The 23854-nt window shown below is 50.5% G+C and overlaps 2 non-coding genes across 2 annotated transcripts; one reads left to right on the forward strand and one right to left on the reverse strand.

The window, feature by feature from the left end:
* Nucleotides 1-4458: 4458 nt before the first annotated feature.
* TRNAS-GCU lies at nucleotides 4459-4540 on the reverse strand. Its single transcript has one exon. It is a non-coding gene; the product is annotated as a tRNA-Ser (tRNA).
* A 2295-nt stretch (nucleotides 4541-6835) lies between these two features.
* Nucleotides 6836-6917, forward strand: TRNAS-UGA. Its single transcript has one exon. It is a non-coding gene; the product is annotated as a tRNA-Ser (tRNA).
* Nucleotides 6918-23854: the final 16937 nt, after the last annotated feature.

The following is a 23854-nucleotide window of genomic DNA, read 5'->3' on the forward strand; positions in this document are numbered from 1 at the left end:
ATATGAGTTAAAAAGGCCAGGGACACTTCCTTGTGAAGAATCTGTACAGCAGATCATGCTAGAGCTGTGAAAATGTCAGTTTTTGATGGAACTTTAGAGGCAGTGATTTATCATGTATTCTATCATGTGAACGTGCTGCTATTGCTAATGTCTTTCCAAACAAAAATAAGGCACAATAGGACTTCTGTAACATTTCTGTGCTACCTTAATCTAGATGAGATGATTCTGTGCTGACTTCATTTTGGTCACTTTGTGCTTAACCTAGCAGTAAAACTAGGGTTATATTTTCCCACTGTTTGGAAACCCAGCTTATTAAACTGATTTTGCAGCCAAAAAAGCCAGAAAGATTGCTTTTAATTAAAAACAAATCTTTGTTTCAATACCTCTTCATATAAATTTCCAATAACATTTTGACAAATTAAAAAAATTATATTATTTGCATCATTCTGTCAAATCAGAATTTTTTCTGTAGTGCTACTTCTTTAGTGCTAGTGCATCACCATTACAGCGTGCTTAATTAAGTTAAACTGGTTTTAATAACGTGAATGTGGCAAGTTTTCCAATACTGTATGCTTATATTTGTGTTGCTAAGAGCAGATCAGGCAGAGGGGCACCAGTTTAATAATCTCGCCTAGGGCACCATAAATCCTAAGGACGGCCAAGTCTGTGGGTGCCACTCTCCCCCCCCAGAAGATCTCTGGTGGGTGCCCCTGTTCGCCCTTACAGCATCCCTGGTGCACGGGGGCCTCGCTCCGTCCCAACTCAGGGTCCCCATGGTGTGAGTGCTCCCATCCCCCGATACAGGCTGGGGGGGAGGGTATAACTGGCTCTCCCTGTCCTGCCCAGGCGGTGCTACAGCAGCTGTTCACAGGGGCGGCAACCCCACTGTCACCCTGCAGCTTTAACCTGCTCCAGGGGTGACCTACTTCACCCCTCCTTTGGGAGCCTGGGGACCCCGAACTTCACAGACACCGGCTCAGCATGGCAGGGTGCAGCCCTGAATTCCGTCAGATCGCCTCAGCCTCCGACTGCACAGCAAGGATCCCACACGAGAGCCTTTGTGCCCCGCGTGTCCAGCCAGGTCCCTCTCAGCTCCAGCTTTCAACTCTGCTTGTGAGGTCCCCTCTCTGGCCACACGGGGGCAGCACTAATGGTCTCATCTAATTTTGACGCTTCAGACTGCAGATTATAACCGAGCGGGCAGATTATAACCCAGGAAGCCACATCCTTCCCCAAACTGACAGTTGAAGCAGAAGCTCCCCTTGGAAAGATCAGGATTTTTGCCTTTAAAAACAAGGAAAATGTGCATTGTTCTTTTCTGTCTACAGCGAGAGATTGTAGAAGCTCAATTGATTTAATTGACTGGAGGTTAAGAGGGGATTTAATCACTGTTTTTAAATACACAGTTTTAAAAATTCCCAGAGGGGGGAATATCTGATTTTAAAGGGTTCTTTAATTCACCAGAAAAAGGTTGAACACGACCCCATTAGTTTGCAGTCAATATCACAAAATGCCATCTGGAAATGACCATTTTTTAACCGTGAGGCTAATTATCTAGTGGAACAAGCTCTGCACAGGATTTGGTTAAATCCCCATCAGTGCCCTGTGTAAATCAAGACCGCAGCTCTAGCTGCAAGACATCTGGTGTGTGGGTGTCCCTGTCCCCGCTTCAGAACCTCTGGTACATGGTGCTTCCCTCCTCCCAGTTCAAGATCCCCATCATGTGGGTGCTCCCATCCAGGATCTCTGGTGGGTGTCTCTGTCCCCCACCCCATGAACTAGCTCCAGTGTGTGGTTTCCCCTGCCTGCCCCCATCTGGGATCTGTGGGTGTCTCTGTTCCCCTTTTCAAGATCCGTGTTGCTTGGGTGCGTCCCTCCCCAAAAGTCAGAATCCCCAGCGTGTGGGTGCTCCCATCCCCCCCTCCAGGCTCTGCGGGGGGGGGGGGGATGTCTAAAAAGAGACCGTGTCTCACTGTCTTGCCCAGGCTACGCTGCAGGGGCTATTCACAGGTGTGATCCCACTACTGATCGTCACAGGAGTTTTGACCTGCTCTGTTTCCGACCTGGGCTGGTTCACCCCTCCTTAGGCAACCTGGGGACCCCAAGCTTCCCCGGGATCACCGTATTGATGCCGAACTTAGTGCGGACACCCGATCGGCACAACCCCCTCGGAGGCAGGGCTCAAGCCCAAGTGTCTACTCTGTAATTTTATAACCCTGCAGCACAAGCCCCACAAGCCTGAATCAACTGACCCAGGGTTTGAGAATAGTGACTTGGGTGTGTTAATGGCAGTGTAGACATAATGCTAGGCTATGTCCACACTGCAATGAAACACCCACGGCTGTCCCGTGCCAGTGCAGGCTCCCAGGGCTTGGGGCGTGGGGTGGTAAATTTGCAGTGTAGACATCTTGGTTCAGGTTCAATACCGGGCTCTGGACCCCACAAGGTTGGTAGGGAGTTTAGCAAGCGAAAAAGTTAAAATGGCAGCGGAGTATTACCATGGACTCAATGGCATTTCTCCATTTGTCTGTCTGCTTTGGGGCAGGGACAATAACACGGCTTGCTGCATTTGTTATTTCAAAGGGTAGTTTAGGATTTTCATTCTCGTGCACGAAGCAGGACTCAACCCTCTGAGCAAACTAGATGAGCTGCCTACAGGTTCTGGCAGCCACAATGAGCCATTTGGTGTGAGAGCCCAGACCTGCCCGTGTCCCAGAGGGAGGGGGTCATGTGTGACAGGCTGGACCACTGACCTATCAGCTCTTAACTCCCAAACTTTCAGTAATTCTGTTATCAGTGTAATTTAAACAGCCAGACTGGGCTGGACCAAAGGCCCATCTAGCTCTGTGTTTTGTCCTCCAACAGTAGCCAATACCAGGTGCCCCAAAAGTTAATCAACAAGGCACCACTAGGAGGTGAACCCAGGATCTCCTGTTTACAGGACAGGCGCTTTAACCAGCTAAGCTATGGTGCCTGCCTATGGCTAAAACACACTGTCTGCCCACACCTGATTCCCTGCCATCCCCACTGTGGCCTGCAAAGCTTTGCTTGTGTTTGGATTCTGCAAAGCAGAGGATCAGGTGACATTTTCCTTGCAAGCTGTGTGTGTGTGTGAATCTTTGGCCGGGTCTGCACTACAAAGTTATTTCAGTATCATTATATTGCTCAGGTATGTGAAAAATATACAACGGTCCCTCGGTCAGCAGCTTGTGGCTGGTGCACACACTGCAATACCACGTCTGGCGACAACATGGCCCTGTTTTGGTGACAAAATAAAACCACCTCGACGAGAGGCCTAGAGCTTTGTGCAGCAAACTTAAAGTGACAAATTGTCAGTGTAAATGCTGCTAATCATTATATCACCATAACTGGCCTCCACCAGTATCTCACCATGCCTGCCATGAACTCACCTGCCCTGCATTCCTGCTACAGAGGCTGGGCCCCTCCCCTTTCATAGCTCCAGAAAGTTCTGACAGCTGAGCCACTATCTACACCGGGATAAGGTTGATAGAACTGCATTGCCAGCCTAAGTAATGTAATTACACCAACCTAATTTCATAGTGTAGATCTGTCCAAAGAATCACACACACACCTGGGGAGCAAAACTTCACCTGCTCCTCTGCTTTACAGAAGCCAAACACAAGCAACACTTGTCAGGGCCCAGTGGGGACTGGCAGAGAGTCAGGTGTTGGCAAACACACTGCTTTAAATAACAACAGGTACCACGGTTTGGCTGGTTAAAGCACCTGCTTTGTAAGCAAGAGTTCCTGGGTTCAACTCCCAGTGGTACCTTGGTGAGTGGTTTTTGGGGCACCTGGTATTGGCTACTGTCAGAAGACAAGATTCAGAGTTAGATGGACCTATGGTTTAAATTACACTCGCAGGCACTGATAATAGAGTTACTGAAAGTTTGGGTGGTAAGAGCTGATAAGTCAGTGGTCCTGTACCCTCAATGTGGTTTTAGCTGGAAACACACCTGGAGGACAAAGACTGAACTGAACTGATTCAGAAATCAGAAGAGAATAATAACAATAACACTTTCAAACTCTCCCCAAACAGATTAGTATTGGTTTTTCAGTTTGGGGAATTTTGTTTTCTCAGTCAGACCTTGCCAAGGGAAGCAGGGAGAAAATGTTTGAGTTGCCTCCTTCAGAACAGCTTGGCCTAGACACTAGCTCTGGTTCACTGCTCTGGCCTTGCTCAGGTTGAGGGTATTTTAATAATTTGGGCAGGTCCCAGGGTGTTTGGAGGAGATGACGAGGATGTTCCCTTTTGAGATAAAAATTAAGAAATACAGGACTAGAAAATTTTTCTTTTTTTAAGAAATCTGGAATTTAGACATTTTATTTAAAGCAAGAGAGTTCTGAGTTTCTGAGAAGGTTTTTGTTTGCAAGAAGCAACATTGTACCAATGGGGGACATGGTTGTCTACAAAGGAGGCGTAATGACTAAATGCATCCGATGAGGATGGGATTTGAACCCATGCGTGCAGAGGACAATGGATTAGCAGTCCATCACCTTAACCACTCGGCCACCTCATCTGAGCTGTCAAGAAAAAGACAGGAGGCGAAATCTAAGGCCAGCAGAGATAGGGACAAAAAGGAGTTTCTAAACACTAAGCGGAAGCAGAGGCTGAATGAGCTCCCCCCTCACATCTAGTGAGGAGCGGGGGGAAAGACTTCAGGAACAGACCATGTTTGCACAGACACACCTACTTTGCCTAGCTATGCAGCATGATGGGGCCGCTTTCCCAAAATGACCAGAAGAACAAGAGCCACATCCAGCTGCAGTTCAGGAATCTGATGACCAAAGAGCCAATAAATGTTCTGAGGGCTGGTATAAAATGCCTTCTAGTGAGCTATTGAACAAGCGCAACCTGTTTAGCTTATCAAAAGAAGATTGAAAGGTGACTTCACTGAAGTGTTGAAGTGCCATATTGGAGAGAAAATATTGGATATTAAAGGGCTCTTGAATCTAGCAGAGAAAGGCATAACAAGACCCAATGGCTGGAAGGTGAAAAGAGACAAATTCATATTACAACTAAGGCACAAATAGTCAACACCGAGGATGATTCACCACAGGAACAATCTCCCAAGGAAAGTGGTGGATTCGCCATGTCCTGATGTGATTTCATGAAGACTAGCTGCCTTTCTGGAATGTGTTTGCCCCAAAAGTAGATATTGTGTCATACAGGAGGCCTGTGTTATGCAGGGGGTCAGATTAGATGCTCTAATGGTCTCTCCTGGCAATAAAGTCGACTAATTTCTGAAAAACTGAGTGTAGCATTGGGAGCAGCGTCTGACGTTTTCCTGTCTAGCCGGCTTGCTGCCTAGAACGAACGCTCCTTGAGTGGGGTGATCCAAGGGAGTAGCTCAAACCTCCAAAGTGCCTGGCCAGGGGCAGGACATTAGCACAGCAAGGGAGGGGTGTGGCAGTGACATCACAAAGGCCTTTTGCAGGACCTGAGACTATTGGTCAAAGGTGGTGGGGAGGTGGTGACCTCACAGAGAGATGCTGACATCAGCCAGGCAGGACAAGGGCGAGGGGCCAGGGAAACCTCAGAGACCCCTGTGGCTTTGCTTCAGCAAGTCTCCTTCTCCAGGTCTCTCTTTGAGGACTGAGAGAATATTCGGGTTCACGTACGTGAGCGCCAGGAGGAACCTCTTTCGAGTTTTCTCCTTCCTTTTTCGTGATTTTACAAGAAAACAGCCGTCCCTGTTTAGAAGGTAAGAGCCTCCTCCAGGTCTGAAACCTATTCGGTCTAATCCATCTGGTGACAGTTGAATTCTAGGCATGGAAAACATGAGTTTAAGGAGGCAGAATTTTATTCCGCACCTGGGATTTTGTCCCATAGAATCATTGGGGACATTAAGGTTTCTCCTTTTTGTTTCACATTTTCCTCCATCCATCCCTTCCTCCTTTCTCTTCTTCTCTTGCTTCTTTTGTCCTTTCTCCTGTTCCCTTCCCATCACCAGGAGCGAGGGGTGTGTGTGTGTGTGTGTGTGTGTGTTGCGGGGGAGTGCTCTGCAGCTCCCACTGGGAGGTCCACCCAAAAATGTGGGGCTGAAATAGTGCTGGGGCAGTGATCCCCACCGGTGACCTGGGCCATCCTTTGGGCTCTCTGGTGAGAACCCTCAGCCTCCCGTCCTCTGTCTCTACCCTGATTGGCTTAGCAGGGGGTTATTGACAGGGAGGAGACTCAGGTCCTTATTGTTCTCTTTTAAGACCAAGTAAATAAGTCATAACCAGTTCTGTGTTTGATGAATTTTGCTGCTTCTCTGCATTAATGGTCCCTGAGCAGTTCATGATTCTCTCTAACATTGCAGTTCTCCTCAAATACTTGCTGAATAATTACTGTGCACTGTTGTTGGTCTGGAGCTCATTTGAGAGCACTTTATTCAGGTCATTCAGTGTTTGAAATTCACAATCTGATGGTTAGTATGAAAATCAGGGCTCTTGGGTCCTATTCCCAACTCTGCCACTGGCTGGCTGTGTGACCTAAGACAAGTCAATTCTCCTTTCTCAGCCTTGGCTTCTCCCTCTTTCAAGTAGGGATAATAATGATCCGCTCCTACCTAGCTCAAGGTGGGTGGAAGATGGGGATCCATTGGAGAGCATCACTAGGAGTATCAGAGGGGTAGCCGTGTTAGTCTGGATTTGTAAAAGCAGCAAAGACTCCTGTGGCACCTGGCTAAGCAAACAGAACAAACCCCAAATCCCCCCTGTGCTTTGGGAGCCAGGTTTGTGGTGAGAATTCTGTAGTTCAGATGACTTCACACCTGGCCATTGGGATTCTTTACCAGTTTCTCTGGCATTGGGGCAGTTTTGTGCTCACAGCTGTGATGGCCGAGTGGTTAAGGCGTTGGAGTTGAAATCCAATAGGGTTCCCCTGCGCAGGTTCGAATCCTGCTCACAGCGAGGCCTGTGTTTTAGCCAGTCTCTCACCCGGGCAATACCTCTGTACAACCCCCTGAGACACTCTCAATTCTCTCCCCACCCCAAGTAAATCCTGTTCTGCTCCTTTCATAGAGATCCCTGGGACACCCCCTCACACTGGGTATGTCTACACTACAAGACTATTTCGAATCTATTTAATTCGAATTTGTGGAATCGACCTTATGAAGTCGAAGTTGTGTATCCACACTAAATACACTAGTTCGACTGTGTGAGTCCACAGTAACGGGGCCAGTGTCGATTTTGGAAGCGGTGCACTGTGGGAAGCTATCCCACAGTTCCCGCACTCCCCGCTGCCCATTGGAATCCTGGGATTTCCCCCCCAATGCCTGCTGGGGGAAAAAATGTGTCGAGGGTGGTTTTGGGTAACTGTCATCATTGAACCGTCAATCACGCCCTCCCTCCCTGAAAGCGCCTGCGGGCAATCTGTTCATGCACTTTTCTGCTCAGTGACAGCGCGGGCGCCACAGCACTTTGAGCACGGATCCCGCTGCAGTTATGGCCGTTGTCAACTCCTCGCACCTTATCGTCCACCTCTTCCACAGTCAGCTGCTGAGAAATCGGGCTACTTTTCAATGGTGCTGCGAGCACTGGTGGACCATGGGGGACGTTTTACCAACATCAACGTCGGGTGGCCAGGCAAAGTTCATGACGTGCGTGTTTTCAGGAACTCTGGTCTGTTTAGACGCCTGCAGGAAGGTAGTTTCTTCCCGGACCACAAAATAAGTCTTGGGGATGTGCAGATGCCTATAGTGATCGTCGGGGACCCAGCCTACCCGCTAATGCCCTGGCTCGTGAAGCTCTGTGCAGGCGCCTTGCACAGCGACAAGGAACTCTTCAAGTCCCAGCGAGCAGTGACTGTTCAGTTTCTTTACAGAGAAGCTGAACCTGCCCCTGTTTCTTTACCAAGTGACTGTTGACTAGCATCTGCAGTTACATACCCCGCCCACCCCGCTTCCCCAACTTCCAACACACATTTGAAAATAAAATACATGTTCCACTGTAACTTTACAAAGGTTTCTTTATTGATGACTTTGCGTTACAGGGTTGAAACTGGGACACGGACTGTGCTGGGTAGGGTGTGCGGTGATGTAAAGACCGCCTGTAAACTCGAGGAATGACAGGCTCCTGCTCCCACAGCGGTCTGCAGTGCCGGACTGGATGTTTCAACGGAGCCTGCCATCCCTCCTTTTTGGCACTCTGTGTGCGGGGGCTATGTGGCCTTTTGGCGGGGAAGGACGGATACAGATTCCTCTGCTGCGTGGCTCTGTGGTCCAGGACAGGGACCGTTGCATGAGGTCTGTAACCCCCCTCCCCCGCTACAAAGTCACGTACCCCCCCCCCACCCACACAGAACCTGCAAACCACCTCCCATACCAACCAGGGTGCGTACTGACTGCAGTGTGTGTGTGACCTGCTGCTGATCCTGCCCCCATGTCTGTACCCTGGTAAAGGTGATTGTCCTGTCAAATTACCAACCCCCTTCCCCCCCTTCAAACACAGTCTCCTCTAAAAGAACATGTCGGAAAAAGTAATTAACAGAAAAGTATTTTTTATTATCAACTAGACAGTTAGGGGATGAAACTGGGATGGGGGCTTGGGTGAGGCGGGAAGGAAAGGACTTCTCAAAATTTAGGCTATGAGAGCTTTTCGGTACTTGAGCACTCTGCTGGGGTGCAGTGACAGTTTACACGGCCTCTGGCGCCCCTCCTTCTGGTTATTTTGGGTGAGGGGGGTATGGGACTTTGTGGCGGGGGAGGGCGGTTGCAGATACACTGCAGGGGGGCTCTGTCCTCCTGCCTGAGGTCCTGCAGAACATGCACAAGGCGCAGGAGCATGTCCGTTTGCTCCCTCAGTAGTCCAAACAGCGTTTGAGTTGACTGCTTGTCTTCCTCACGCCACCTCTCCTCCCGTTCGCTGTGTGAGCGCTGGTACAGAGAGAGGGTCTCCCTCCACTAGCTCTGCTGGTCCGCCTCGTCTCGGGAGCACCCCATAACTTCAGCGAACATCTCGTCCCCTGTCTTTTTCTTTCGCCGCCTAATCTTTGCCAGCCTCTGTGAGGGGGATGCTGTGGCAGGTCTGGAGACAGTCGAAGCTGTGTGATGTGAAAAAGGGAGTGAATTCCTTGCAAAGATAAATTTTTGCGAAGAATGAACACAGTGTAGTCTGTCTCTGTGAATTCTGGGTTGAGATCCCAGTGCCCGATGGGGCAAAAACCATTTTTGCGGGTGGTTCTGGGTAAATGTCGTCAGTCATCCCTTCCTCCGGGAAAGCTACAGCAGACAATCATTTCAAGCCCGTTTTCCCTGGATTGCCCTGGCAGACGCCACAGCGTGGAAACCATGGAGCCTATTTTGCCTTTTGTGCCTGTCACCGTATGTGTACTAGATGCCGCTGACAGAGGCGGTTCAGCAGCGCTACACAGCAGCATGCTTTTGCTTTTGCATGATAGCAGAGATGGTTACCAGCCATACTGTACCATCTACCATACCATAAATTGCTAATAAGATGGGCATGGTTACCAGTCCTTTTGCACTGCACCATTTGCTGCTGTCATAAGTGCCCCTGGCTGCTCTTAGCCAGGGGTGCAAAAGCCAAAATTGGGAATGACTTCCTGAATCAATCCCTCCTTTTTGGTATCTAAAAATAGAATCAGTCCTGCCTAGAATATGGGCAAGTGTACTAGAGAACCACTGTATCAGAGAACCAAGCTGCTCTGTGTCAGATCCTGCATAGATTATGAGCTGTATGCTATTCACAGGGGGGTGCTCCTGCAACAACCCCACCTGTTCATTCCATTCTTTCCCAGCCTTCCTGGGCTACCATAGCATTGTCCCCCCACTTCTGTGATGAAGTAATAAAGAATGCAGGAATAAGACACAGTGACTTGTTAGTGAGAAATGAGTGGAAGGCAGCCTCCAGTTGCTATGATAGTCCAGATAGGACATTAAGGAGCGTGGAGGAGAGGAGCACAGTATCCTGCTGCTAGTCCAGGGGCAATTGAATCTTTTCTTTACACATGAAGGGTGGGGGCTGATGAAGCTCAGCCCCCTGTTGCTATGATGAGGACAGTTACCAGCCATACTGCACCATCTACCAGGAAAAATTAGGGCCAGGCGCCCTTGATCAATCTCAAAGATGCTAGTACGCATGGTTACCAGTCCTTTTGCACTGCCCCATGTGCCAATAGGCTGATGATGATGATGGGTATCAGTCTTACTGCACCATCAGCCACCCATGGCGGCGGGGGACGGAGCAAGGATGTCGGTGTTCAGTGCTGCACCATCGCGTCTATCTGCAGCATTCAGTAAAGATAGGGTGACATGTAAAAGAGTCAAGAGAGGATTGTTTTCCCTTTCACTTCTGGGGGTGGTTGGGGGGCTGCGTAAATTGGCGAGCTATGCCCTGACCCACCGCGGACACTGTTTTTGACCCTAGAAGCATTTGGAGCTCAGCCAAGAATGCAAATGCTTTTCGGAGACAGCAGGAACTGTGGGATACCTTGCGTCCTCAGTCCCCCCTCCCTCCATGAGCGTCCATTTGATTCTTTGGCTTTCCGTTACGCTCGTCACGCAGCAGCGTGCTGAGTCTGTGCTATGCCGTCTGTCCGGAGATTTTTTAAAAATACTTTGGACCAGGCGTAACATTACAGTAATTCCCCTAATTACATGCAGGAGTCTCCGAGCGAGATCACCCTGAGGACGGTCACTGAAGGAGATAGAGAGCGCATGCTGCGTGAAAGCCAGCACAAACCAGGGCCCTACGCAGCCGTGCTCGGGGAGGCAATGCTCCCTGAGTACCTCATGAAAGCCTGGTGCGGAAAAGTGTGCTGCCACGGAGCACCCAATAAGGCAGCTCTCCCCAGGAACCTCCTGCGGAGGCTTTTCGATTCCCTCCAGGAGAGCTTCGTGGAGATCTCCCAGGAGGATTTCTGTTCTATCCCCATATATAGCGAGACCTCCTTTTCACATACTTCAGATTCCTGTTATAGTAAGAATAAAAGTTTACATGGTTAAAGCACTTACCGACTGCTCCTTCCCCTGATTCAGGATCCGGGTTAATGGCCGGGGAGGGTTGGTAGGGGATCTCCGTGATGAAGAGATCCTGGCTGTCGGGGAAACCAGCGTTGTAAGCGCTGTCGCCTGCCTCGTCCTCCAGAAACTCTTCTTCATCTTCCCCGTCCGCGAACATCGCCGAGGAACTGTCCGTCGACACTGTCCCATCGTCAGAGTCCATGGTCACTTGTGGGGCAGTGGTGGCAGGCTCCGTAGCGTCCGTTTGCCGCTTTGATTTTTTGGTAGCCTTGTCTGGGGTCCTTGATTTTCACGCGGCGCTGCGTTGCATCCCGGCTGTATCCTCTGTCTCTCATGGCTATGGAGACCTTCTCATAGGTCTTTGCATTCCGTTATTTGGAGCGCAGCTCCGAAAGCACAGACTCCTCGCCCCTCACTCCGATCAGATCCAAGAGTTCCCGGTCAGTCTATGCTGGGTCCCTCTTTCTATTCAGAGATTACATGAACTCCTCTGCTGGAGAGCTCTGCATCACTGCCGGTGCTGCTGAGCTCGCCCCGATGTCCAACCATGAAATGAGATTCTAACTGTCCAGACAGGAAAAGGAATTCAAATTTTCCCGGGACTTTTCCTGTGTGGCTGGTCAGAGCATCCGAGCTCGGACTGCTGTCCAGAGCGTCAACAGAGTGGTGCAGTGTGGGATAGCTCCCGGAGCTAGTAAGTTCGATTTGCATCCACACCTAGCCTAATTCGACATAGCCATGTCGAATTTAGCGCTACTTCCCTCGTCGGGGTGGAGTACCGAATTCAAACTAAAGAGCCCTCTAGGTCGAACTAAATGGCTTCCTGGTGTGGACGGGTGCACGGTTAATTCGAATTAACGCTGCTAAATTCGAATTAAAGTTCTAGTGTAGACCAGGCCACTGTGTCCCTGAGGGGTCAGGCAAACTCTCAGCACCTGAAGCCACTGCCACTCACCTGGTGCCCCATAGATCAGGCATAACCCTGGTTCTGCTCCTATCTCTAGAGTGCGAAAGGAACCAAGTCAGCGACTCCATGGGAGCTATGGGGCTGCAGAACCAACAGAGGAAAAATAGGTGCTCAGCGCCCCCTGGCAGCCAGCTCCCCCCACACCCCCCCACTACAGGCCTTGCTGACAAGCTCCTCCTCTTCCCCTTCAGCACCTCCCACCTGCCAGTGATCAGCTGTTCAGTGGGGTGCAGGAGGCACTCGGCGGGGAGGGGGACGAGCAGAGAGAGGAAGAGGTGGGGGAGGGAGAGGAATGGGGCAGGAAGGTGCAGGGTGGGAAGAGATGGGACAGGGGAGGGGGCTTGGAGGAAGGGGTGGGGTGGGGGCAGGGCCTGGGGTGGAAAGGGGGGGCTTTGTCCCAGATCCCTCTAGGGCCGACCCTGAAGGGAAGCACTGACTGTCACAGTGACAATAGAAGTGACCAGCATTGCGGGGGAGGCTGAGGGAGATCCGCACTCACCAGGTCTCTTCTCTCCCCCACGGTGAGCCAGACACTGCTCTCTCCTGGCTCTCACTCTAGCAGCTGGACGCCAAGGAGCCATTTCCCCACAGGAAGTGCATTGAGTGCCCCTGTGGTGCTGGGGGGCTGGCACTGCTGCTGCCTGTGGGGGCTGGCAGGGGGGCCGATGTCTGCACAGACTCTCAGCTGCCAGGCCGGAGGGGGCACTTGGGACCTTACCAGACTGGCTCAGTGAAGACGGGGGGTTGACAGAGCAATACAGACGCTCTCCAGAGCACGGAGCAGCAGCCGCCCATGCAGCCAGGCAATGAGCATTTCCCACAGCCTGGAGCCGAGGGGGAGGCGGCAGCTGCTGTTCCAGCTCCTCGGGGACAGGCCCTGTCAGCCAACAGACACTTCTTACTCCCCACAGCTAAGGGCGTCGGGTTCCTCCGGTGGGGGTGTGGAGCAGCTGTTCGTTTTCCTGTCCTTTTTGTGTGCAACTGCTGACAAAAACATCCCAGACAGAGAAGCAACAGGCCAAAACACTGAAAAAGCTCAGAGGGGGAGCAGCAGAGATGGGGGGAAGAGAGACAGAGAAGCAATGAGGACAGAGCACAAGTGTACAGGGGGTTCAGGTCCGGCTATTGTGGGGAACTTCCCTGGTTTATACACGACCCTGGTGCAATTGGCTGGAGAAAGGATCTGAGTCCCCACCCCCTTACGCTGAGGCTGCCTGACCCCAAGGAGGCTCTTTCTACTCTCCTGTGTGGCAGAGACCTCGTAACCCCAACAAGGCTGGGCCCAGGAATCCTGGGGGGCTTTGATGACCCCCAATCTTGTCATGATCACTTGAACAGGGCTACAGTGTCCCCACCCTGGGCACTTCCCTGACCCACTCCTCATTGCATGTGCTTCAAGCAAACACCATTTATTACCCAGCAATCAATGTAAAACACAAGGAAAGATGGGAAAGGAAAACACGTCACCCTGTTCTGTGGTGCAGGGAGATCACAACCAGCGTCTCTGGAGGGTCAGGGCAGGTCACAGTCTCTCCCTCACATGTCCCAGGCCTCCTCCCCAGGCCCTGGCTGTGCTGCAGGGACACCACGGGCTGGACACTTGCTCTGGCAGTGGCCACATGCTCTAGGTGACAGGCCCTTGTTCCCAGTGTCAGCCCCCATGTAGGGGATATGATCCCCCGACCCCCAAAAGTCTGGCCTGCAAGATCTCTTGATGGGTGGCATCTCCTTGCACTGGGCCTTCTGCCCAGGGTCCCCCTCGCTCTCCCACGCTGCTCCCTGCACCCACCTCCAGCCCCAGTGCTGCTGCAGCTCTGCCTCCAGCTCCCTGGGCTGCTCCTCTGGCTCCGCTTGCTGCAGCTCTTCTCCCAACACAGATCTGCTCCCTGGGCAGCTTCTACGGCTCGTGCTGCTGCGGCTCGGCTCCCAGCACAGATCTGCTCTGGTTCTCCCTGGCTGGTGCAGCTCTGCTCCCCGGCTCTTCTCGGGCTCCTGCTCTCTCCTTAGCTCTGCCCCACTCTGGCCCAGGCAGTTCCAGCTCCCACGGAGGACGGGACCCCCTGGACTGGTGACTCCCTCATTACACTGCCTGGCCTGTCAGTGCGGCTAACTTGGAGCTTTGGCCTCTCCCCATTGCCCCTGGGGACTGTCAGTCTCAGGGTCCTGATTTCCCATTGGTCCTTCCCCCTTCTACTGGGACTGGGAAGTAGCCAACCAAAAACCCCACTAAGTTTTAAGGGGTCAACAGTCCCTTACACAAGCCAGCCCCGTGAGGGTCACCAATGTGCAGAGAAGACAGCATGAGCTGGTCCCATGGTGTAACAGGCAGGACTCAGGACTCTGAATCCTGCAAGCTGAGTTCAAATCTCAGTGGGACCTTGTGTTGGCTTGTGGTAAAGCCCTGGAGCTCCCAGTGCTCAACTTCCCTGTCTCTAGCTGTGCAAGAGCAAATCTTTCCCCTCCTGCTGGGTGACTCACACCTCCTAGAGCCAGGGCTTTGGCTGGGGTGGCCACAATGGGTCGGGGCTCTAGACCTTGCTACCCTGGTGGTTGGGATTCTCACTGCTTCACCTGATGCCCACAAGTTTGGCCCTGGTGCTTCCTGCCACACTTTTCCTGGGGCCCACATGGCGCTTGAAGGAAGGAGGGTCCGGGCCGGGATTGATAGTCGGGGCTGGGCAGGAGGGAGGAAGAGACCCAGGCTGGAGCCCCACACACCTTCCCTCCTCCTCTGGGCACCTAGAGCAGAGGCGGCCCAGCTCTGTCTGCTGGACACCTCGGCAGAGTAGGTGAGTTCATGTAAATACAGTCTGGTCCCAAAGCCTCCCCCAACCCTGGCTCGTCACTAGCTGTCAGGGGAGAGCTCATTCACACCTTGCTTCCAAATCATCATTTGAAATTCTGAGGTTGGCCAACATTGCCGAAGCCAATGCACCGACATTGTCAGCAAACACAACAGCTGGGTGAGGAAACCCGGCTTTGTCCAGACTTTTCAATCCTATTTTACTTTCTCAGGTACAAGTATTTTTCATACGTTGGAGCTGCTTTTAAAGTGTGTGTTAATGTTTCAATTTCCATTCAAATTTGCAACCAATGACAACACTGGCAGCGCTGCATGTAACTATCTGACCACTGGGGAGGTGTTGGGGAAATTCGGGGGAGGGGTGCACAGCCCCCTGGCTGGGGGGCGTATAGGGAATGCCCGGTTTCACTGAACTGAGTCTCCTAATGCAGCACCTCAGTAGGTTACATCAGAGAGGAGCTGCAGTGTCTAGGCAGTGGGATACCTGTGCCTTTAAGAGCCCAGCCCTGGGAAGCCCATGCTGAGAGGTGCTGCCTGTGGGAGGGGAAATAGAAAAGCCCCTCTGCTCCCCCCACCCTGTTTTTGCAAACACTGGAGTCTCAGCCCCCCGGGGTAACTGTTACCCCTCTGCCCCTGCCTGTGCCAGGGTTTAACCCTCTGGCAGCACCTCCCCCTGGGCTGAACTCCGGCTCCTTCCCCCCTCCCTGACTTTGCCCTTCAGCCCCTCGCCTAACTCTGCCTCCAGCTGCTTGACCCCCCGACCAGTCAATTTCCACCCCCTGCTCAGACCCTGGCCACCCCCTCCTCTGATTTGCCCCCCTTTGCCCCTCTTTAATCCCTGTAAAAAGTAGGGGGGGCTGGGTCCCATTCTCGGGGGGGGGGGGCTGGGCACCTGGCCCCTGCCTGCCCAATGCTCAAAGCGCCCCATGATCTTGCGGATGTTTGCCGAGTGCTGCAGGGTCACCTGCAGGGGGAGAGAGACGCGGTTAGGAGGTGATGCAGCCAAGGGTGCCTCACCCAACACTGAGATGCAGCCACCTCTGGGGTGGGTTGCACAAGTCAGCAAATGAATTTGGAACAGGAAATGCACTGAAAGGACCGAGGCAGCTGCAGGAGGTGGAGAAAACCAGAAAAAGCAGGAGCCCTGGATCCCAGCCCTGCCCCTCCCCCACTCTACCCCCTAACCCCCATTCCCCTCCCACATTTGAGGGGAGAACCCAGGAGTCCTGGTCCCCAGCCTTGCCCACCCCCATATTTCAATATGGCTCCATCCAACAGCTGCCCCCCCCCAATTGCAGGGCAGCGCCATGGGGCACACCGGGGCCTGCCTGTTTGCACAGGACGGGCGACACCAGGGCCCCGGGGTGGGGAGAGCTGATGCTAAGGGAGAAGCAGGCAGCAGACACCCCCACGACAGAGTAAGAAGTGCTAGGGGGTGCTGTGTTGCAAGGAGTGAGGGGGGTTGGCAGGGAATGGGAGGATCTCCCCTCACAGCGGGTGCATCTGTCTCCCCCGCAATTCCTCCCCAGCCCTACCCCGGCCCAGGCTAATCCCGGCCCAGCTACCAGGGTTACATTTGGCCTGGATTCCTCAGCTGCTGGGGGAGGGGTGTGGGGCTGGGGGGGCATGAGCCTCTACTCCCCCTTCCCCCGACACAGGTGCATGGGAACTGACCAAAGGAGCCTGCAGCACTGCTGCCTACAGGAAACTGAGGCACCAGCCAGTGACAGACACATCATGGCTCTCCTCATCCTCATCCTCTTTTCCATATACAACCCGGGGGGGGGGAACTCAGGGCAGTTGCATAGTTAACCTGTGGAACTCCTTGCCAGAGGATGTTGTGAAGGCCAAGACTATAACAGGGTACAAAAAAAGAACTAGATAAATGAACAGAGGACAGGTCCATCAGTGGCTATTAGCCAGGGTGGGCAGGGATGGTGCCTGTAGCCTCTGTTTGCCAGAAGCTGGGGATGGGCGGCACGGGATGGATCACTTGCTGATTCCCTGCTCTGTTCATTCCCTCTGGGGCACCTGGCACTGGCCGCTGGCAGAAGACAGGAGGATACGGGGCTAGATGGACTTTGCATCTGACCCAGTCTGGCCGTTCTTATGTCTCCCTTGGCGCAGCAGTGACACCTCGTGGTGATTCAGAGTAATGCACAGAAGGTGTTTCCCTTGATTCAGCAGTGACACCCAGGGACAGGTCACGGTAAGGCACAGAGTGTGTTTCCCACCAATCTGGGTAATGCACAGAGCATGTTTCCCATGGAGCAGCAGTGACACCCAGTGACCAGCAGGGGTGGCATCAGACTCTTCTCGTTTGGTGGGGGACTGAGCTGGGATAGACAAAAAAAATTGGGGGGCTGTGTCCCTCATAACCTGGCTCCACCCTTTATGGGAGCAATACAACCTTTATTAAAATAAAATAGTAAACAGGGTTTACTTTAATAATCTAAATCTGTCCAAATTTTAATACTATGAGCTCAGATCAAGTGTGAGTAGTCTCTTGGTCTATCCAAGGACGTGATCAAGTGTCTTGATGTTTTTGGTCTTTTGGCCTCGAGATGAAAACCTTGTCTGAGTCTTTGGAACCTTGAGATAAAAATATTATTTAAATCCAAAGTTCTTAAAGATCCCATCAACAACAAAAACCTAAATGAAAAATTGAAACCAAAAACAATGCTTAATTTAAAACCCAAACATTAAGAAAAACTTTGTTTTTAAAAATAAAAACTAACAAATGCCATAAATTAATAATTTCAACATTTTATCCAAAAGGTGTGCTACAGCAGGATGAGAAAATAACATAAAATAAATAAGCCTGACCACTAAAACCTCCCATAAAGGAATCACATCCTTGAATACTGGCCAAATCTGTATAAAATATGCAGAACTATGTCAAAACTGGTGTTGCAGGTCAGCCATTCGAATCCAGCAAATGTCAATTAAAAGCTCCATTTCAATTCAAAAAAACAAAACAACCCAATAAACCAAAACAGTCACATCCTGAAACAAACCTACACAGAAGCAAAATTAAACCTGTGCCAACACTGGAACAAACTATGTAAATTTCTAATTCTAACTTCTTGTTTCTCCCAGGAGGAAAGTGTTTTGCATCTCAGTAACCAGGCTGTCACTGCAGCTTTCCTTTCACTAAATAAGATTTTTAACCAAATATAAATTGCCCTCAGATTTCTCTATGAGAAACTGAAATTGTATCTTTGTACTAATATCCCAAGTGTGCAAGTCCATCCCCTCAGAGCAACCCCACCCTGAGCCCAGGGGAGACTCCCAAATGGTTTGTGCATTTGTAACCCTGGGGCCTGAAGCTGATTAGAGAAAGGGAAGTGAGCCATCTTGGAGCTTTCCGAAACCACCTGCTGGGAGCAGAGGGAATTGCCTGAGCGACGTCCTGGCTAATTTTCACCTTGTTCTCTGCCAGCAGGCTCAAGAGTGACTTGACCATGGCAGCACCCTATGTACATTTTGGAGCCATTGGGGTGAAATGTGAGTACTTTTGGGGTTGGGACCCACATGAGAAGGGATGTGGACAAACTGGAGAGAGTCCAACAGAGGGCAATAAAAATGATTAGGGGGCTGGGGCACATGACTTACGAGGACCTACAGGCCATATCCTGTATGTTAAGCTAAGGCAAAGTGAGCATATCTATATTGTGACCTTTTACTCAGAAAGGAAAATTGACCTTTATCTTGTTACTCAAATAGAGAAGTACCCACGCCTGTCTAAGACCTTTACCTAGACCAATCGACAATGGAGAATGGCATAAGGGGTTTTTCAGTGTTGTACCCACAGAATTAACAGGTACACCACAAGGGAACTTATGTGCATATGTACATGTCATCAACACGCACAAACATACTAGCCTATGAAGTAAGCATACCCTAATGTTTTGTTGGTAAGGAATGAAATTTGGGCATAGGAGGAAGGATTTCCGGCGCTTGTGCCCTATAAAAGAGGTAACCCACCTCGCTCGAGCACGTCGCTCTATCATTCTGACTTACTTCCTCCACTCTCTCTCTATCTACTATCAGTAGGCTATACTTGTTCTTAAACTTTAAGTTTCAAGGGAACTAGGCTAAGCTTGGTTTCCCTAAGTTTTTATTCTTTGTTTATTAGGTTTTGATTTTAAGTTTAACATAGTCAAGTGAACCCTAAGTAAGACTAGCTTTTTCAAAGCACTGCATCTTTCACTCAAGAATTGAGAAACCTGAACTGCAAAGCTGGTCTTGTGTCTCTTACCACCAGGTTATCAAGGAAGGGTGTGAGTACATTAACCAAAACTTTGTTGCATATAATGCCATATGTATCTTTTGAATAGCAGTAATGCAACTGTAACTTTATAACTCAATTAAATTAAATAAAATCTAAGCTAATAAATTAAATTTTCATCATATTTTCCAAATTAATATTATTAGTACACCCTAAATCAGACTGCATGGGACAGAGAGTTGGAGTGCAGGGGGATGAGAGCACTGGCTAGGGGGTGCAGGCTTTGGGGTGGGGTTGGAATGAGAGGTTCAGGGTGCAGTAGAGGGCTCAACGTTAGGGCAGAGAATTGGGCTGTGAGGGCTCTGGAACAAGGCCAGGAAAAAGAGAATTGAGGCATGCAGGGCCATCCTTAGGATTTATGGTGCCCTAGGCGAGATTATTAAACTGGTGCCCCTGTGCCTGATCTGCTCTTAGCAACACAAATATAAGCATACAGTATTGGAAAACTTGCCACATTCATGTTATTAAAACCAGTTTAACTTAATTAAGCACACTGTAATGCTGATGCACTAGCACTAAAGAAGTAGCACTATAGAAAAAATTCTGATTTGACAGAATGATGCAAATAATATAATTTTTTTAATTTGTCAAAATGTTATTGGAAATTTATATGAAGAGGTATTGAAACAAAGATTTGTTTTTAATTAAAAGCAATCTTTCTGGCTTTTTTGGCTGCAAAATCAGTTTAATAAGCTGGGTTTCCAAACAGTGGGAAAATATAACCCTAGTTTTACTGCTAGGTAAAGCACAAAGTGACCAAAATGAAGTCAGCACAGAATCATCTCATCTAGATTAAGGTAGCACAGAAATGTTACAGAAGTCCTATTGTGCCTTATTTTGTTTGGAAAGACATTAGCAATAGCAGCACATTCACATGATAAAATACATGATAAATCACTGCCTCTAAAGTTCCATCAAAAACTGACATTTTCACAGCTCTAGCATGATCTGCTGTACAGATTCTTCACAAGGAAGTGTCCCTGGCCTTTTTAACTTATATTAACTATGTATTTACTTTATGAAAGTTGTAGAAAACATTGTGAAAACGAAAAACTTTGGCTGCCCAACTTCTGGGCTGGCAAAAGCTATACTGACTCACAGGATAAAAAAAAAAGCAGGAGAATCTTAGTACAACATATGGTCAGTCTATACCAGGGGTCAGCAACCTTTCAGAAGTGGTGTGCCAAGTTCACTGTAATTTAAGGTTTCTCGTGCCAGTAATACATTTTAACGTTTGTAGAAGGTCTCTCTCTATCTCTATATTATATAAATAAACTATTGTTATTATCTGAGGTCCTGGCCACCGGTCCTGCTCAGGCCACTGCCAGCTGAGTAAATGGAACCCCAGACCGGGTGCGGGCTGAGCGGGGCTGGTGGCTGGAACCCTAGACAAGGATCCCAGGCCCTGCTCAGCCCGCTGCTGGTCTGGGGTTCTGACCACCAACTCCTGCCAGCCAGGATCCCGGCCGCCAACCCCCCTCAGCCCGCTACCAGCCTGGGATTCTGCTCACCCAGGCTGGCAGGAGGCAGAGTGGGGCCGGCGGCTGGGCTCCTGACTGGCAAGGGGCCGGCAGCCGGAACCCCGGAGTAGCAGCAGGCTGAGTGCTGCCGGCACCCCAGACTGGCAGCAGACTGAGCCACTCAACCCCCACACCGGCCCTGCTCAGCCCGCCACCAGCCCACTCAGCCCGCTGCCGGCTGAATGAATGGAACCCCAGGCTGACAGCAGGTTGAGTGGTTCAGACGGCCTGCTCAGCCCGCTGCCAGCCTGGGGTTCCTTGGGGGTCCCCAGGCCAGCAGCAGGTGCTGAGTGGGGCCGGCGGCCAGTATCCCAGCTGGCAATAGGGCAGCAGCCGGAACCCCAGAGCAGTGATGGGCTGAGCCGCTCAGCCTGCCACTGCGTACCACCAAAATTCAGCTCATCTGCCACCTTTGGGATGTGTGCCGTAGGTTGCCGACCCCTGCTCTATACACTAGTAAGGAGATGAGCGTATTACAGTTGTTGGAGGGCTCTTATCAGGAGTAACAGGCTATAGGAAAGTCAGTCGACATTTTTTGTTTCTCTGATGAAAACTGGCCCACTCCCTGCCTCAAACCAAACCTGTCACTAATAATTGTCAACAACTTAATTTTCTGTTTTTGGCTAAGATATTGATTTTTTTTTTTAAAAATATTGAAATTGGATTCAGGATTGTTAGCAAGAATTTTTGGCAAACAAAGTTGTTAAATGACAATCTCAAGGGCAACACAGTACTGCTTTCATGCTTGGCTCACCCCCCAGCCTGCTGGTCCAACAGCTGCAGTAGACCCCAAAATCCACCTCTTGGGGTGCAGAGTGGCAACAGCAGCAGCAAACCCTCAGGTCCAATCACACGCCAATGGGCACCACCACCAGCCTTACGGACCATGGTGAAGTTAGCACAGCATCTGATCTCAGGGACAGGTCACCCATGGAGCCACAGCAGCTCATCCTGCCCTGTGCAGCTCCCGCCAGATGAGATGGATCGCTGGCAGCTGCCAGCCCGGGGGAGAGGCGCTCCCCAGCTAGGGTGACCAGATCCAGATGTCCTGATTTTATAGGGCCAGTCCCGATATTTGGGGCTTTGTCTTATATAGGCACCAATTACCCCCACCTAGAGTGACCAGACAGCAAGTGTGAAAAATCAGGACAGGGGGTGGGGGTGGGGGTGGGGGGTAAAAGGAGCCTATATAAGAAAAAGACCCCAAAATTGGGCCTGGCCCTATAAAATAGGGATATCTGCTCACCCTACCTCAACCCCCTGTCCTGATTTTTCACACATCTGGCTAACCCCAGCCCAGCCCTGTGTGACATTCCAATCCTGGCTCACTGCCCAGGAAGTGAGTTACTTTCACTGTCATTCCTCAGCAGGCAGCCAGCCTCCTCCCCCCACCTACCCCCCAGCACCTCACCCAACCCAGCCCTGACGGAGGGGAGGGAGGAGAGAGAGAGAGAGGGATGCTCCTGGGGAGGAGGGAGAAAGGAGGGGGTGCTCCATGGGGCAGGGCAGGAGAAGAATGGATGTTATGGGGGACAACAGAGGATACTGGTTCCAGAGCGGCAGAGCCTGCCTCACCTCACCTCACCTCAGACGGGGGGAAAGAGTCACACTCACAGGTGAGCTCCTTCACCAACCCCTTCCCAGAGACCCCAGCAGCCAATCCCCTCCCTCAGACTGTGCTGCATTTGGCTCTCTCTAGGACCCAGCAGCCCTGCTCTTACATGCTCCACTGCTTCCCATCTGTCCGGGCTTCCACCAGAGCCGTGCCCCCAGACCTAGTGGTGCCCTAGGCAGCTGCCTATGGCTAAGGAGGGCCCTGGAGACATGAGAGACAGATCAGGCTAGAGTAGAAAGTGGTTGGGGGGGGTGAAGAGTTTGAAATGCAAGGAGAAGAAAAATCTTCCTCCTGCTCCCTCTCATCAGAGCATCTAAAAACCAGATGAGAAATACCTTTTCCCCACTGCAACATCAACTCTGGTGTGCTGGGGCTGAGAGAGAATCTTCTCTCCCCAGCAGCTCCAACACACCTGGGCTGGATCAGGGACATCTCCCCACACAGATCTGGTGTGCCTGGCCTGGGACAGGGGAGGGGCTCCTCTCCTCTCCATTGGGGACATGGTGGGATGAGAGATGTGACAGGGCTTTACGGGAAATCATTATTTGCCTGATTCATGTGCCAGTCCTAGTCCTTGCTGACCCAAACGAACGGTTTATCCTGCATGCTGATGCCAGTTTGGAGGGTCTGGGAACACTCTCCTACCAGGAAGTGGAAGGTAAATGTAAATCTGTGGCCTTTGCCAGCTGAGGACTGTCTGATAGCGAAACTCGCTATCCCATCCACCAGCTGCAGTTCTTGGCCTTGAAATGGGCCATGACTGAGAAATTTCCAAACTACTTGTCCGGTGCTCAGTTTCAGCTATGGACAGAGAACAATCCACTGACTTCTGTGTTAACAAGGGCTAAGCTGGATGCTACAGGGCAGAGATGGGTGACTACTTTTGCTAGCCATAACTTCAGCATTCAATACCAATGAGTTGGTATAACAGGGAGTGTGATTTATCAGGACCACCAATTCTTGGCTCCGGGGAGGGTGTAAGCAGGGTCAGAATGAACTCTATCCTGCCATCTGTTGATGATGTGATGCAAAGGCATTTAGTTGCTGATGTGCATGGTCACACCCACCCCGCATTGCATGATGGGGGTAATTGTCCAAATGGTGATTTTGGTGGCTGTGGGATCTCCAAACTCTTTCTTATTAGGGCAAGAGTAATTAAGTGTAGTAATCCTGGTGACATGAATCAAGAACAGTAGAACGGTACTTAGCAGTTCTTAATTTCAGAACTCACCCAAACCAACATAAAAATCTTTAGAAAAGGCACATGGGTTCCAAACAATAGCAAGATAAAAGAGATTGAAAATCAATATGTGTGTTTTGCACCATGAGATTCTTTAGCAATCTCTAAACACACATTTTATGATTTTCTTCTCTCTTTAGTTTAAAAATAGAATTAATTATTATTCCATTTTAAATAATGTGTTATAGCAAACACTGAAGATCTTAAATGCAGAAGTAGGACTTTTAGTTACACTTAAACAGGTTGTCATTGATAGTAGTTAAAAGTTAAAGTTGCTAGAAATATACTGTTGAATGAGAACCTGGTAGAAAAGTTTTGCTGGAAGAGTTAGCAGAGCGAGATTGTTAGTCACAGGACAGTGGGTGGGTTTATGCAAATTCTGGACTCTGGGGCCAGGGGGGCACGTGCACCACCTCTGCAACTGACGTTTG

The sequence above is a fragment of the Mauremys mutica genome, unplaced genomic scaffold, assembly GCF_020497125.1.
Source record: "Mauremys mutica isolate MM-2020 ecotype Southern unplaced genomic scaffold, ASM2049712v1 001182F_np12_obj, whole genome shotgun sequence".
Classification (NCBI taxonomy): Eukaryota; Metazoa; Chordata; order Testudines; family Geoemydidae; genus Mauremys; species Mauremys mutica.